Source organism: Triticum aestivum, chromosome 3A (assembly GCF_018294505.1).
Source record: "Triticum aestivum cultivar Chinese Spring chromosome 3A, IWGSC CS RefSeq v2.1, whole genome shotgun sequence".
NCBI lineage: Eukaryota > Viridiplantae > Streptophyta > Magnoliopsida > Poales > Poaceae > Triticum > Triticum aestivum.
The window spans coordinates 616,161,686-616,176,139 of NC_057800.1; the positions used below are offsets into that span (position 1 = coordinate 616,161,686).

The following is a 14,454-nucleotide window of genomic DNA, read 5'->3' on the forward strand; positions in this document are numbered from 1 at the left end:
GGGGCCTCTTTCGGCAATCTGCCCGAGGGGGATTCAATCACAGAGGGCTTCTATATCAACACCATAGCCTCTCCGATGATGTGTGAGTAGTTTACCACAGACCTTCGAGGCCATAGTTATTAGCTAGATGGCTTCTTCTCTCTCTTTGGATCTCAATACAAAGTTCTCCTCGATCTTCTTGGAGATCTATTCGATGTAACTCTTTTTGTGGTGTGTTTGCCGAGATCTGATGAATTGTGGGTTTATGAACTTGATTATATATGAATATTATTTGATTCTTCTCTGAATTCTTATTTGCATGATTTGATATCTTTGCAAGTCTCTTTGAATTATCGGTTTAGTTTGGCCTACTAGATTGATCTTTCTTGCAATGGGAGAAGTGCTTAGCTTTGTGTTCAATCTTGCGGTGCTCGATCCTAGTGACGGAAAGGGAAACTACATGTATTGTATTGTTGCCATCGAGGATAAAAATATGGGGTTTCTATCATATTGCTTGAGTTTATCCATCTACATCATGTCATCGTGCCTAAAGCGTTACTCCGTTCTTATGAACTTAATACTCTAGATGCATGTTGGATAGCGGTCGATGTATGGAGTAATAGTAGTAGATGTAGAAACGTTTCGGTCTAATTGTCACGGATGTGATGCCTATATTCATGACCATTGCCTTAGATATCATCATAACTATGCACTTTTCTATCAATTGCTCGGCAGTAATATATTCACCCACCGTAATACATGCTATCTTGAGAGAAGCCACTAGTGAAACCTATGGCCCCCGGTTCTACTTTACATCATATAAGTTTCCAATCTACAATTCTAGTTTACTATACATTTTCCAATCTATATCACAAAAATACCAAAAATATTTATCTTATTATCTCTATCAAATCTCACTCTCGTAAGTGACCGTGAAGGGATTGACAACCCCTTTATCGCATTGGTTGCGAGGTTCTTGTTTGTTTGTACAGGTACTAGGGGATTTGCGTGTAGTCTCCTACTGGATTGATACCTTGGTTCTCAAAAACTGAGGGAAATACTTACGCTACTTTGCTGCATCACCCTTTCCTCTTCAAGAGAAAACCAATGCATGCTCAAGAGGTAGCAAGACGGGTTTCTGGTGCCATTGCCGGGGAGGTCTACGCACAAGTCAAGACATACCAAGTACCCATCACAAACTCGTATCCCTCGCATTACATTATTTACCATTCGCCTCTCATTTTCCTCTCCCCCACTTCACCCTTGCCATTTTATTCGCCTCTTTTCCATTCGCCCTTTTTCCGTTCACCTTCTTTCACTTGTTTCTTGTGTGTCTACTTGCCCTGATGGCCTTGCCCAAAAATGTTGATCCTCATCTTAGAAGGTTGGAAGAAATTGAGAACAACGTTAGAAGCTTTATGTCTTTGCAATTTGACCATAATAATTTCTTCAGAAATGAACTTAAAGAACTAAAAAGTTTATGGAGTACATGAATAAAGAGTTGGATAATATGTGTAAGGAGAAATCTCAGTTTGCCCATCTTGAAAATTTAGTAGGCCAAATTTCGGATAAGCAAGCCACCTTAGTTAATAAGATGGCCGCTAAACCGGAAGGTCTAAAAGATAACAAAGATGAAGATCTAAAAGTGATTGGTGTGTCTCCTATTAAATCTTTGTTTGCCAATATTAATCTTGAGAAAGATGGGACTGGAGATGAGTCAACTTTAGTTAGAAGGCGTCCCATTGATTCAGAGTTTTTATATCTTGATGCAAAAATTAATAAAAGTGGGATTGAAGAGGTCAAAACTTTACATAGCAATGAACCCACTATTTTGGATTTCAAGGAATTTAATTTTGATAATTTCCCTTTGATATATTATATTTCCTTTTTGCAATCCGTGCTAAACTCTCCTCATGCTTATGATCAAAACAAAGCTTTCACTAAACATATCGTTGATGCTTCAATGCAATCTTATGAAGAAAAACTTGAATTAGAAGTTTCCATCCCTAGAAAACTTTATGATGAGTGGGAACCTACTATTAAAATTAAGATTAAAAATCATGAATGCTATGCTTTATGTGATTTAGGTGCTAGTGTTTCCACGATTCCAAAAACTTTGTGTGATTTGCTAGGTCTCCATGAATTTGATGATTGTTCTTTAAATTTGCATCTTGCGGATTCCACCATTAAGAAACCTATGGGAAGAATTAATGATGTTCTTATTGTTGCAAATAGGAATTATGTGCCCGTAGATTTTATTGTTCTTGATATAGATTGCAATCCTACTTGTCCTATTATTCTTAGTAGACCTTTCCTTAGAACGATTGGTGCAATCATTGATATGAAAGAAGGAAATATTAGATTCCAATTTCCATTAAGGAAGGCACGGAACACTTTCCTAGGAAGAAAATTAAATTACCTTATGAATCTATTATGAGAGCCACTTATGGATTGCATACCAAAGATGACAATACCTAGATCTATTCTTGTTTTTATGCCTAGTGAGGGGCGTTAAACGATAGCGCTTGTTGGGAGGCAACCCAATTTTATTTTTTTGTTCCTTGCCTTTTGTTCATGTTTAGTAATAAATAAATCATCTATCCTCTGTTACGATTGTGTTTTATATGTTTTAATTAGTGTTTGTGCCAAGTAAAGCCTTTAGGATCTTCTTGGATGATTGTTATTTGATCTTGCTGGAAAAAACAGAAAGTATGCGCTCACGAGAATAATTTTCATTTTTAACCAGAGAGCGATAAAATACTGATTCCAACTGCAGTAGATTAATATACAAATTATTTAGGTCTACCTAATTTGGTAGAATATTTGTAGTTACATAAGTATTCTAAACCTACAAATTACTACAGACTGTTCTGTTTTTGACAGATTCTGTTTTTCGTGTGTTGTTTGCTTATTTTGATGAATCTATGGCTAGTATCGGGGGATATGAACCATAGAGAAGATGGAATACATTAGGTTTAACACCAATATAAATAAAGAATGAGTTACTTACAGTACCTTAAGTTGTGATTTGTTTTCTTATACTAACGGAGCTCATGAGATTTTCTGTTGAGTTTTGTGTTGTGAAGTTTTCAAGTTTTTGGGTAAAGATTTGATGGATTTTGGAACAAGGAGTGGCAAGAGCCTAAGCTTGGGGATTCCCAAGGCACCCCAAGGTAAAATCCAAGTACAACCAAAAGCCTAAGCTTGGGGATGCCCCGGAAGGCATCCCCTCTTTCGTCTTCGTCTATCGGTAACTTTACTTGAGGCTATATTTTTATTCACCACATGATATGTGTTTTGCTTGGAGCATCTTGTATGATTTGAGCCTTTGCTTTTTAGTTTACCACAATAATCCTTGCTGTACACACCTTTTGGGAGAGACACACATGAATCGGAATTTATTATAATACTCTATGTGCTTCACTTATATCTTTTGAGCTAGATAATTTTGCTCTAGTGCTTCACTTATATTTTTTTAGAGCACGGTGGTGGTTTTATTTTGTAGAAATTATTTATCTCTCATGATTCACTTATATTATTTTGAGAGTCTTTTAGAACAGCATGGTAATTTGCTTTGGCTATAAAATTAGTCCTAATATGATAGGCATTCAAGATGGGTACGATAAAAACTTTCATATAGAGTGCACTGAATACTATGTTTCTTGATAGATGTTTTGAGATATAAAGGTGGTAATGTTAGAGTCATGCTAGTTGGGCAATTGTGAAATTGAGAAATACTTGTGTTAAAGTTGGCAAGTCCCGTAGCATGCACGTATGGTAAACATTGTGTGACAAATTTGAAGCATGTGGTGTTCTTTGAGTGCTTTCCTTATGAGTGGCGGTCGGGGACGAGCGATGGTCTTTCCTACCAATCTATCCCTCCAAGGGCATGCGTAGTAGTACTTTGCTTCGAGTGCTAATAAACTTTTGCAATACGTATATGAGTTCTTTATGACTAATGTGAGTCCATGGATCATACGCACTCTCAGCTTTCCGCAATTTGCTAGCCTCTACGGTACCGTGCATTGCCCTTTCTCACCTTGAGAGTTGGTGCAAACTTTGCCGGTGCATCCAAACCCCGTGATACGATACGCTCTATCACACATAAGCCTCCTTATATCTTCATCAAAACAGCCACCATACCTACCTATTATGGCATTTCCATAGCCATTCCGAGATATATTGCCATGCAACTTTCCACCGTTCCGTTTATTATGACACGCTCCATCAATGTCATATTGCTTTGCATGATCATGTATTTGAAATCGTATTTGTGTCAAAGCCACTTTCATAATTCTTTCATACATGTCGCTCTTGATTCATCGCATATCCCGGTACATCACCAGAGGCTTTCACATAGAGTAATATTTTTGTTCTAGTATCGAGTTGTAACATTGAGTTATGAGTAAATAAAAGTGTGATGATCATCATTATTAGAGCATTGTCCCATGTGAGGAAAGTGAGATAAAAGAGGCCAAATAAGCCCAAATAAAAAAAGAGAGAAAAAGAGAGAAGGGACAATGTTACTATCCTTTTTCCACACTTGTGCTTCAAAATAGCACCATGGTCTTCATGATAGAGAGTTTCTTACTTTGTAACTTTCATATACTAGTGGGAATTTTTCATTATAGAACTTGGCTTGTATATTCCAATGACGGGCTTCCTCAAAATGCCCTAGGTCTTCGTGAGCAAGCAAGTTGGATGCACACCCACTTAGTTTCTTTAGATGAGCTTTCATACACTTATAGCTCTAGTGCATCCGTTGCATGGCAATCCCTACTCGTCGCATTGACATCAATTGATGGGCATCTCCATAGCCCGTTGATTAGAAGCGCCAATGTGAGACTTTATCCTTTTTTGTCTTCTCACATAACCCCCATCATCATATACTATTCCACCTATAGTGCTATATCCATGGCTTGCGCTCATGTATTGCGTAAGGGTTGAAAAGGCTGAAGCGCATTAAAAAATATGAACCAATTGCTCAGCTTGTCATCGGGGTTATGCATGAGGGGAGCATTTTATGTGACGAAAATGAAGCATGGACAAACTATATGATTTTGTAGGGATAAGTTTTCTTTGGCTATGTTATTTTGATAAGACATAATTGCTTGGATAGTATGCTTGAAGTATTACTATTTTTATGTCAATATCAAACTTTTATCTTGAATCTTTTGGATCTGAACATTCATGCCACAATAAAGAGAATTACATTGACAATATTGTTAGGGAGCATTCCACATCAAAAATTCTGTTTTATCATTTACCTACTCGAGGACGTGCAGAAATTAAGCTTGGGGATGCTTGATATGTCTCCAACGTATCTATAATTTTTTATTGTTCCATGCTATTATATTTTATCTTTTCGATGTTTAATGGGCTTTAATATACCTTTTTATATTATTTTTGGGACTAACCTATTAACCGAAAGCCCAGTGCAAATTGTTGTTTTTTTCCTATATCAGTGTTTCGTAGAAAAGGAATATCAAACGGAATGAAACCTTCGTGAGGATCTTTTTTGGAACAAACGTGATCCAGGAGATTGGAGTGGACGTCAAGGAAGCAGCGAGGCGGCCACGAGGTAGGAGGGCGTGCCCAGGGGGGCCAGGCGCGCCCCTCACCCTCGTGGGCCCCTCGCAGCTCCACCGACCTACTTCTTTCGCCTATATATATACTCTTATACCCTGAAACCTTCGGGGAGAGCCATGAAACACCTTTTCCACCACTGCAACCTTATGTACCCATGAGATCCCATCTTGGGGCCTTTTCCGGCGATCTGCCGGAGGGGGATTCGATCACGGAGGGCTTCTACATCAACATCATAGCCTCTCTGATGATGTGTGAGTAGTTTACCACAGACCTTCAGGTCCATAGTTATTAGCTATATGGCTTCTTCTCTCTCTTTGGATCTCAATACAAAGTTCTCCTCGATCTTCTTGGAGATCTATTCAATGTAACTCTTTTTGCGGTGTGTTTGCCGAGATCTGATGAATTGTGGGTTTATGAACTTGATTATCTATGAATATTATTTGATTCTTCTCTAAATTATTATATGCATGATTTGATATCTTTGTAAGTATCTTCTAATTATTGGTTTAGTTTAGTCTACTAGATTGATCTTTCTTGGAATGGGAGAAGTGCTTAGCATTGGGTTCAATCTTGCGGTGCTCGATCCCAGTGACAGAAAGGGTAACGACACGTATTGTATTGTTGCCATCAAGCATAAAAAGATGGGGTTTATATCATATTGCTTGAGTTTATCCCTCTACATCATGTCATCTTTCCTAAAGCGTTACTCCGTTCTTATGAACTTAATACTCTAGATGCATGCTGGATAGCGGTCGATGTGTGGAGTAATAGTAGTAGATGCAAAATCGTTTCTACTTGTCACGGACGTGATGCCTATATTCATGATCATTGCCTTAGATATCATCATAACTATGCACTTTTCTATCAATTGCTCGACAGTAATTTGTTCACCCACCGTAATACATGCTATCTTGAGAGAAGCCACTAGCGAAACCTATGGCCCCCGGGTCTACTTTACATCATATAAGTTTCCAATCTAGAATTCTAGTTTACTATCTATTTTGCAATCTTTATTTTCCAATCTATATCACAAAAATACCAAAAATATTTATCTTATTATCTCTATCAGATCTCATTCTTGTAAGTGACCGTGAAGGGATTGACAACCCCTTTATCGCGTTGGTTGCGAGGTTCTTGTTTGTTTGTGCAGGTACTAGGGGATTGCGTGTAGTCTCCTACTGGATTGATACCCTGGTTCTCAAAAACTGAGGGAAATACTTACGCTACTTTGCTGCATCACCCTTTCCTCTTCAAAGGAATACCAACGCATGCTCAAGAGGTAGCAACAGTGATGATGAAGTTACCGGCGCAGGGCTTTGCCTAAGCACTACGACGATATGACCGATGTGTGTAACTGTGGAGGGGGGCACCGCACACGGCTAGGAACAATTGATGTGTGTTCTAGGGGTGCCCTCCCCATCTATATCTATATCTATCTATCTATCTATACCTATACCTACCTATACTAATTACAGACTCCCAATTAATTCTCACGTTAATTAGAAAATACGAGCCATACATCTAATGATGGGACCAAGTTATTACGGTCTAGATTAACTCATGCAAGTTGCGGAAAAAAAAGTACCGTCAATATCTATCTCCATCGTTTTTGCCTTTCCCAGTTAAAAAAATACCATAAATATCTATGTCCAGCGTTTCTTTCTTTCCCAGTTAAAAAAACGACCTGAAGCAGTCCTATTCTCTCTCGCAATCTCCCTCTCGCAATCCATATCTCTCTTCATATAACAATTTTGGAAAGAGATCCATGTCTCTCTCGAATTGGAGCAAGTAATTTGGGCATGGACACCCCTCTCTCTCTCTCTCCATATGGAAACAGATCCGTATCTCTCCCAATTTGCAACCGGGAAGTGGGGGCATGAATCTCCTGCGCTCAGCCTATCACAGTAATATTATTTTCTTCATCTACATCAGGTTCATCTTCTAGAACTGATTTGTTTTATATTTCTTTTTGCTGATTTAGATTTATATTCAGTTATTCCAGTCGTGCCTGCTACCTAGGTATTCAATTTCCTTTATCGTGGCGGATTCTTGAAGCAGATGATAGCGATGGCAAAGTAAAATCAGTGTCCTCAATCCCTCCAAAAACAACAAATAGATCTTCCTGTGGCATACAGAAAAGCACGTCCAATGTCAACCATTCCTATACAGGTGGATCTTATTTTCTCTGCTGATTAACCCTAACTGGATCCTCGACTCTCTGCTGTGATTTGGCTTCCCCAATAATAGTTTTCCCAATCCTTCAACCAAGAGAGGCAAGGGGTGGTGTATATGGAGACGGACGGAGCTACTGTGGTTGGTGCCGTCCCAGATGGTGGATGAAGACCATGCTAATCCTGATGAGCAGGTAGCATGATTTTAGCTACTTAGCGTTCAGGCTCCTACCAACCTCATCATTCTTATATGGAGGAGATAGCAAGTATTTTTCCTGTGGAGAATTGGATGGCACCACTGTGCAAACATCTACTGCTGCAGCCTGCACGTGTTGTGTCTAATTTTATTGGGACTATCTAGACTATGATGAAAACATCTCGCTGGTGGAGACGATAAATAATTAGTAAGTACGTGACTGCTCTCGCGCTGATGTGATGCCCTCTTGCCGAAAACAGTAGCGATAGCAGCAGCACTCACCTCAGGTAATCACGCATCCTAAGCGTTTATTATTTTGTACGTAATTGTTTGTGGATTAATTTTGGAAGGACATATTACAGCTCTACCTTGCTCCATCCCATCTCCATGTCTATCATCGACTCATAATCTCCATCAGTGCTCCAATCCACATAAAAAGACCATGATCCAGTCCAGCGGAATGACCAAGAGCTAGCGACGGTTGATGACTTCGGCAAGGACGATTTTGATCATGGGCTAAGTTAAAAGTAAACCCCTCACCTCAACACCAGGGTAAGCATCAACACTATGACGTGTCCAAAAAAAAGAATCATGTTATGTTAGGTATATAACATTCTGATTAAGTGTTCCTGAACTATAGCAGTAATTTTCTCAATGTTTCTAGGTCATGATGTTTTAGGGATCCAAGGAGTAGATGCACTGACTGCAGTTTGAAGCCAATGACAATTTTGCATGTGACACCATCACTGTTTTCTTTTATCTTATAAGTTGGAAATTTGGAAGTACTTATCTTCATAGACACATGTTTGTTGATGTTTTTCCTAACAATCAGACTAATTGAAAGTCTGTTTCTACGGCTGATGTAATTCAACATTACTATCTTACAGATTTTATATCTTTATTGTCACTAGATGAATTCAGGTCCGCTGGGGTCTTCACTTTACACATGTGTGCATTTAGATAATTTGACATCTAATTGCTGCCATTGGTTGCAAATGGAAGTGCAGTCTGAAAGTTGGAGGATGACATGTTCTCTAGGGTCCGCAATATTTGAAAAAATAGTGGTAAAAGGTAGCACTTGAGAATTCCTGGAAGATGTGACTTCTAATTTCTTCTGATGCCCTTTCCCCTTTTCTTCTGTATACATCTCTTGATCTATCAGTTCCCTCAGTGTCATGTAAACTACATACAGTTTTGGTACTACTTGATTTGGAAACACCGTAAAAACATATGATGCGCCCACATAAAGCATCTTATAATTTCAATGTTCGACCTATTTAACGGTGCACTTCAAATGTTTCATTTGTGCTATGCATACGTGTAGGCACTGGAGCATATTTCTATCATCTACCTATGGAAGATGATCCAACATGGATGCCCTGAAGAGTACCCATATGTAGCCTTTTAATTTCTATAACATGCACTCACTACTACCTGCTTTTATGCACTTGATGTGACGTATTGAGAAGTACAATTAAACAAGTTATTTGTTCAAAATTTCCACACATTTTGCTCAAGTAAAACATGTGTATGTTCAGTTAGTCTTCTTAATGTCTTGACCAATTCGTCAATGAGGCTAAATACCCGTGGTTATATTACGCCTATTGTCCTTTGATATTGTTAAAAGAACTTACCCGAGATATGTAATGCTGATGCTCCTGCTACTTTCGGCCATTATATTATTCAGAATTCTATAAATGCATTCCCAACTGCGCAATCGCTTAGCTTATGGATTTGATTTCTTCTAACTTTATAAATTCACAAAGGATTATAACAAGGCGTCTGAGTTGTTGGATTTAGTAAGTCTATTCCATGTACGTCAAAAATTATGCATGGACAATACATATTAGGCTATATTGGGACACAAGACATGCTCACTACTGGAATTCTACACACTCGGGAAAGGTGGAAGAAAAACTCGGCAAAGTATTTGGCCGGTGGAACACTCGGAACACATGACTATGCTGGACACCCGCCAACAATGTTTATTCTTCTGGATTATATTCCACGGGCACTGCAAAGTGGTCTTACACACCAGACATCTAGCCTAAAGAAGGTGACTCTGAATGTCTATGTTGGTTGGTTGCTAGCTTCATGCTAATATTTGATGTGTTTTCCAGAATTAGAAATCCCCATGTAGGATGTTTCTAAAATCTGCGTTTTAATATAACCTGCGTCAGATGTTTCTTTGTCGTTCGAGGATGACCACAAGGTGTTGAAGGAAGTGTAGGAATAACCGAATAAGTATCTTAACGAAATGCATGGATAAGATGATGTCTAAGGAAAGGAAAATCAGGGAAGTAAAACATGATTTGTTTAGAGTGGTTAGTGTAAAAACAGATTTAGTTTCAGCAAGAGGTCGATTCTAAAGATAACAACAGGTCAACAGTGCAAGAGCTATGATAAGGCGTAACATGGTGGCTGGAAGATATATTTGTGCAATAAGAAGCATGCACATGCAGCGGTATAGTTAGTATGGTATGAGATTGAAAAAGAGTTAATTTGAGACATTCAACTCAGGTAGTTGAAAGATTTCCTACTTATGCTCTTTTATGGTTGACCACGCCCTTATTAGATCATGCAAATATAAAAGGGCATATTCTTATTTATAGATAAGTACATTATGGATTTAAGGATTATTTGTAGCATTTTTGTCGATAAAGATACAAAATGAGAGAATGTATATTTGATTGTGTAACTTTCTTTTCCCACGAAATAATTTAGAAATTTGAGCGAGTGGCATAAAAGACAACTGAAAAATCCTTTTCTCTATCGAATCTCCAATATTCAAGATTCAAAAACCAACGATAAGACCACTGATCTATAAACTAATGTTATATATTTTAGAATAATGTGGGATCTGTCATGGTGGAAATAAAAACATGGAGTCTATTTTCCAGCATAATATTTCCAGTCTCAGTGAATTATATCGAGCATACATTGTGTATTCCTCCCTACAATGTTGTACTAAACCAACGACAATTAATATGGATTGGAGGGAGGACTGCTTTTGTGAGAGAAAGTTTGATTTGAGAAATCTCAGAACACAAGCTGGACATACCAGTTCGAAATTATTAATGTTCACTACTAAAGATAAATAATAAAAAACTGTAAGAAATACCCTACCTAGATTATTCTAAGAGTTGACACACAAAACAGAAGTTAATAATGACACATGACTTCAAGCTAAAAATGTTAGCTTTGACAATTCTAATAGTACAAAAAGTAGAAATATGAACTTAATTAATTGCAGCTTTTCAAAATATAATTAAAATATGGACCAAGATCTTTCAAAACAAATATGAAAGAGACTAGAAATTTGTGTCCATGCGTTTACATTATAAATTTGAGAAAAAATGAGCATGAAATATTTTTATGTACGAAATTTCAATACAAAGTAAAACTGCAATTTACTATTTGCATTATGGAAATCACCCATTGATACTAAGCACGCGGAATTGTATAGAGCCAATATTGCTTATTAATAATTATTTCAGAAGTTATGTAGTGATTAAACTTCTGATGCATGTGACTTTTTCATGTCGTTAATGTTTATAATTACTAAATAGGTGTAGTTGTAATTTTAGTATTTCCCTCTATTTTTAGTTATTTTATAGGAGACAAACCATGACACAAAAACTATTGTAGATTCCAACAACTTATAAAGTTGTAACACGTGCTAGCCCGTGCGAATGCACGGGTTGATGACTAGTGTATATAAAGGAGGGAGAGGGAGGGAGGAAGCCTAGGGCGCGCCCAAGTAGGAGGAATCCTACTTGGGCACTAGTCCAATTCGCCCCCTTACCATATTTGGACAAGGGGGGAAGGAAGGAGGGGGGAGAGGAAGGAAGTAGGAGTCCTACTTCATACTTTCCTTTTCCTCCTCTCCTTTACCTTTCTCCCCATGTGGCTAGCCCTATAGGGGGCGCACCGGCCCCTTGTGGGCTGGTGTGATCCCTTACTTGGCCCATTAGGCCCATATCTTTGCTGGGGGTTGCCCGGAACCACTTCCGGTGACCCGGTATCACCCGGAACACTTTCGGTGTCCAAATACCATCGTCCTGTTGGGGAATACAGTAATTTTAAAAAAATTCCTACGCACACGCAAGATCATGGTGATGCATAGCAACAACAGGGGTGAGTGTTGTCTATGTACCCTCGTAGACCGTAAGTGGAAGCGTTATGGCAACGCGGTTGATGTAGTCGTACATCTTCACGATCGACCAATCCTAGTGCCAAAAGTAAGACACCTCCGCGATCTGCACATGTTAGGCTCTGTGACGTCCCACAAACTCACGATCGAGCAGAGTGTCGAGGGAGAGCTTCGTCAGCACGACGACGTGATGACGGTGATGATGATGCTACTGGAACTGGGCTTCGCCTAAGCACCGCTACAATATGACCGAGGTGGATTATGGTGGAGGGGGGCACCGCACACGGCTAAGAGATCAATAATCAACTTGTGTGTCTCTGTGGTGCCCCCTGTCGGTGTCAAAACCGGCGGGTCTTGGGTAGGGGGTCCCGAACTATGCGTCTAAGGTTGATGGTAACAAGAGACAGGGGACACGATGTTTACCCAGGTTCGGGCCCTCTCTATGGAGGTAATACCCTACTTCCTACTTCATTGATCTTGATGATTAAGAGTGTTACAAGAGTTGATCTACCACGAGAGCGTAATAGCTAAACCCTAGAAGTCTAGCCTGTATGACTACGGTATTGAGTATCCCCTATTCGGACTACACCATCCGGTTTATATAGACACCGGGGGGATCTAGGGTTACATAGAGTTGGTTACATAAGATGGAATCTTCATAGTTGTTCGCCAAGCTTGCCTTCCACGCCAAGGAGAGTCCTATCCGGACACGGGTGTAGTCTTCGGTCTTCGCATCTTCATAGCCCATCAGTCCGGCCCATAGACAATAGGCCGGACGTCCGAGGACCCCTTAGTCCAGGACTCCCTCAGTAGCCCCTGAACTTGGCTTCAATGACAAGGTATCCGGCGCGTAGTGCTGTCTTCGGCATTGCAAGGCGGGTTCCTCCTTCCGAACTTCAACAAATAGTCTTCGGACGAAACGAACGTGTCCGGATCTACAATGCACAACTGTAGAGGGTATAGCACTTTCATGAATCCGATATGCTGACAACTTTAATAATGTGACGTCATGCCCTCCCGGCCTTTATTTTGAACAGTTTCCTGTCCCGCCGTTCCACGCTTTGGGGGCGTGGTTTTTACTGGCACGTCTTGTCGAAGCAGGGATCGTTCCCCCTTATTGCGGGATTTTCATCAATACGGGCATGGGTAACCCAACCGTCCTGTGGGAAAGATTCCTTAGGAATAGGCTAGTTCTTAGGCTTTAGGAGGAGGCATTCAATATTGGAGGCCTTTATAAAGGAACCAAGGGCCGTCTTTTTTATGCCAAACTTCTCCTCAGCCTTCCCAACCCCGAGTTCCAATACCCAAGGTTCGACTCCATTGCTTTCAGCCTTCCCATCATGTCCGGATCCAGCTCCCAAGGCCGATGGGTGGCTTCCTCCATTACAGAGGAGGATATTGCAAAGCTTCGGGCAGCCAGATATCTGACTCCAGAGATCCACCACCGGCTTCCTGCTCAAGGACAAGTTATTCCGACCCCCAGATTCGGTGAGAGGGTTGTGTTCATCCCCCACTTCCTCCGGGGTTTAGGGTTTGCGCTTCACCCCTTCGTCCGGGGGCTAATGTTTTATTATGGACTGGACTCTCACGACCTTGCCCCAGACTCGGTTCTCCATGTCTCGGTGTTTATCATTACATGTGAGGCCTTCCTTCGAATCCCCCACACTTCGGCTTATGGCTCAAGACCTTTAGTGTGAAACCGAAGATAGCCAGTGGGGAACAGGTGGAGTGCGGCGGTGCTACAATCAGCCAACTCGCCAATACTCCCTAGCCAAAAGGTTCCTTTATCGAGACTTCCAATTACTGGCAGCGGGAGTGGTTTTACATTACAGAGCCCCGTAGTACTAAGTGGGTTGCTGCACCCACTTTCCGTCCTGGCCCACCGTCACAGCTTGCATCATGGGTCAACAAGGGGCTGGAATGGGGATCGGTCGATGAAGTGCGGACCTTACAAAGCTGCATTTGAACCCTCCTCGAGAGAGATATCGATCTCGTTAGTGTGATTCAAGTGGTGTTAGTCCACCGAACCCTGCCCTGCCAGCGCAGGCCTCGCCGCATGTGGGAGTTTAATCCAGAAGGACCACAGACCCTCCAACGCTTCTTCGGCGCCACACATGAAGGGATGTGGAAGTTATTTTTCGGGAAGCGGAAATATTGGCCAGATACCGCTGAGGATGCTGGCCTCAACTGTAATCGTCCGGATACCTCGGTAAGCACTTGGCTCTCGAATACTTTGTGGTCATGCATACAGTAATATGATACTGAGCAGGCTATCTTTTTCCCGGGCTAGATAAAGAAGGCGAGCTGATTATGTGTTCAGCCCCTCTGCCCGAGGGTCCAGTGAATCCTGTCCTAACAAGGATGCT

The 14,454-nt window shown here is 40.5% G+C and overlaps 1 long non-coding RNA gene across 2 annotated transcripts; it reads left to right on the plus strand.

Moving 5' to 3' along the window:
• Positions 1 to 7,218: 7,218 nt before the first annotated feature.
• LOC123058795 (uncharacterized) lies at positions 7,219 to 9,904 on the plus strand. 2 transcript variants are annotated; one of them, XR_006427301.1, is made up of 4 exons: positions 7,219 to 7,500; positions 7,588 to 8,222; positions 8,298 to 8,487; positions 8,600 to 9,904. It is a non-coding gene; the product is annotated as an uncharacterized lncRNA (long non-coding RNA). The 2 variants fall into 2 exon arrangements; XR_006427302.1 differs by having other exon boundaries at positions 7,219 to 7,472; positions 7,562 to 8,222.
• The last annotated feature ends 4,550 nt before the right edge of the window (positions 9,905 to 14,454 follow it).